The sequence below is a fragment of the Magallana gigas genome, chromosome 6, assembly GCF_963853765.1.
Source record: "Magallana gigas chromosome 6, xbMagGiga1.1, whole genome shotgun sequence".
Taxonomy (NCBI): domain Eukaryota; kingdom Metazoa; phylum Mollusca; class Bivalvia; order Ostreida; family Ostreidae; genus Magallana; species Magallana gigas.
Window position 1 is genome coordinate 8,377,052 of NC_088858.1, and position 3,264 is coordinate 8,380,315.

General features: G+C 30.2%; 1 protein-coding gene across 1 annotated transcript in view; it reads right to left on the reverse strand.

Annotated features, from left to right (window-relative positions):
- LOC105340116 (sodium/calcium exchanger 1) overlaps positions 1–3,264 on the reverse strand; it is a 49,507-nt gene that overhangs the window by 46,167 nt on the left and 76 nt on the right. Inside the window, exon 2 of the mRNA XM_011445982.4 lies at positions 1,097–1,169. The gene's annotated coding sequence lies outside the window, so the exon portion shown is untranslated. The remainder of the gene's footprint in view (positions 1–1,096; positions 1,170–3,264) is intronic.

Here is a 3,264-nt window from a genome sequence, read left to right on the forward strand (position 1 = left end):
AACATGACACCCCAAATCAAACTCTAAGAGTTCAAATTGCTGGTTTATAAGATGTAAGAGCAGTTTGAGAAAGTAAAACGTGACAGACAGACGGACGGAACAGAGTAACAACAATATACCCGAACTTTCTTTAGAAAGTGCGGGTATAATTAAGCACCAAGATGAAATATATATGAAATATATTTCCAATGATGTTAATCACAATTAAGGAATCACAGAAGGATTCTGTAAGGAATCAGTTCTTTGAGTATTATGAGGTGATCTAATATGGTCAGGATAATCACATCTATCATAAAACCATATAATCCATGGCTTTATTGGATTTGATCACACCAAAAGTATTTGATCACCTCATAAAATTCAAATAATTACTTATTAGTTACATATTCATATCATTTTCAACAATTACTTTCACCAATTGTTCAATTATTGACATTTTTTATTTTACATTATTTTCATTTTTGTACTGTTATGCAACATCCCCTTGCACCCCACAATATATCATTTGATTGGGTCATTGATGAAAAGTATTGGACTTAATGTCAAATCTTACAAGTTATCACGGACAAAGACACTGGAAAATGTAAAGATTAGTGGTGTCACGAAATCTTTCCCTTTCCCTACTCTCAGGTCCAGATGTTACATGTCCACCTCAAATCTGGTCAAGATTATTAATTTAGCAGTATCATGTGCAAATGTTATATCAAATGGTTGACAAATTTATTAAAATCAAAACTTTAAATCCGTAAATCTGCGACAAGCAGAGAGGGGGCTCTCTTGTTTGTCGGATATTAACGGAGACAGCCGAGCATCTAGTTAAAACAATCAATATAAAAAATAAGCTTGTGAAGGTTTGATTTTTAATCTGACAAATATTAATGGATGATGACAGACAAACATGCTTACATATCGCAAATATGTGAAATGGGTGCATGACCTAACAGCCATAAAATCTTCAAATCTCATATTCTATTTCCGTATATGTAATTTAATTAAGAGTGTAAGAAAACATACCAGGTATGTACAAGTTGCAACCCCTTTAACCAGCATACTAAATATTTAACTTTATAAGTTTAAGGCATATAACAACCTCTACCTTGGTGTGTTGTTAACAGTTATACAGCAGTTACTTTCATCATGTCATTACTCTGAACCCTCATTGTGTTGAGCTACAAAAGAATTTCAGACATTAAATCCTAGTTTTCATGGTGGCTATTGGTGTAACAGTATATCAAACTGAGATACATACAACATCAATGAATCTTCAAAAATACAAACTAAAGTACAGTTTTAAATGAAAAATCATGCAAGCTCAGATATTTCATTATAATATATTGAAAGTACAGTATGTATGGGTATCATTAAAAAAATGGAATCGCAAAAAATCATCTTTAATAATTATTTATCTTAAAAAACTAGACTGGAAACATGAACAAGAATTCAATTTTCTTTTAGGCTTGGAGAGTCAATACACAAGGGGATAGCCAACATAAAATATATTGTAAATTTTGCTTGATAACTATCAATACATGTATAATTAAGTTGCTGGAGATATACATAGAGTTGATAGTTATTAACTGAGAAAAATTTCCCCATTTCGACTAGCAAAAGGACGCAATATTAGTAATTTGATTGACTCTGGATCTAATACAATTAAAAGAGAATGAGATTAACAAGAGTCTGAGACACCACATACTTTGATGGCTTCTGATGCATTCAAGATCATAATGGCTATGTAATCCAATGAAATATATGTTCATAAATGATATTCTTAAAATATCCCCGTTTTATTTTTTTTAAAAGCTTAGTTAGCTAACATAACCTTAAAGTAAGGACTAGGATGAATAACCAAAATAATCACAGAATGCATGTAATAATCAATATCATGATGATGTCTGACTAAAATTCCGATGTAAGAATAATTGGCTATTTCTTCTATCTAACGTACTGTTTGAAGTACATAAAAATAATTTCGTTACTTTTACTTCCTCTTTATGTTTAATTCAATTTTTTTTAACAATAAATGTAAATATAAACATTAATTGCTATCATTGTTGATCATATTGCAGAAAAATTTACACAACCAACTTATGTGATTTATGTATATATTTTTCTGCAATGCTTGCCACCAAATTAAACCTGCACGAGTCACTATAAAAGAAAGCAATTTTTATTGTTCAAATGTTTCCAGCATGGCTACGAGGATGATAGCTACATGGAAGCAACTTTTCCAAAGGAAGCAACAGCAAAACAACATAAAATGTACCGGTACATATGTTTACAACTTACAAATAAGAGAGAGAATCATAAAATACTTGTAAGGTCACACTTTTTATTATAAATAAAACTCAAAACGTATGATACATATATAAATGGTTTACCTACAACATGTTGTTTGACCGGTTTGCATTTTGACCAGTCACCATATATTATATAGCAAATAATAAATTAAAAAGTTTATAGATATTTTAAGAAATACATTTATTCAAGACTTATTGTATGACCATTTATTAATTTAAATAAATTCATTTTAATATCTGCAAAATTTTCATTTTTTGGTATTAATTTGTGTTCAATACTCAGTCTTAAATAAGTCAACCTTTCATTATGAAACTTTGATTATGACCCTGGGCATCGCAACAATTTTATGTATTAAAATCGCATTTATACATTTTTCACTTTTTAGATTTAAAGTATGAAAAAAACTAGCTTGCAGGATAAGATATAATAAACATCACATAATTAAAACATCACCAGTACATATCAGAACGTTATCGACACTTCACAAATTCGGAAGTTAATAAGGGATTGAAAACATGGAAAATGCATATCATTATCACAATGGATGGCATCATGCACCAGCAGGATGTTGGAAACTCTAAAGGTAATGTGTCATTTCTGTTAAGATTATACTTTATATAGGTTAAAACAATAATTAAAAGTTACGATAAAACTGTTGGTTTAACACTGCTCGGTAAATCTGTGGTGTATGATTTGTGGGGAAACCACTATTCGCATCAGCTTATCCGCTGCAACTAGTATAATAATTTGTAATTAATTAACAACGACATTATATCAATATCAACAGCTGATCAATGGTATTTGGTTTTGATATACGTGTTTTCTTTCAAAATAACAACGCTAACGTTACCTGTACAGCTCCTGTACCCTATTCCGAACTGGTCAAACGACATTGGTAAAATAGATTATCAGCGATTATAAATTTATGCATACTGTGCCATGGCTAAATAAGATAAGTATTAC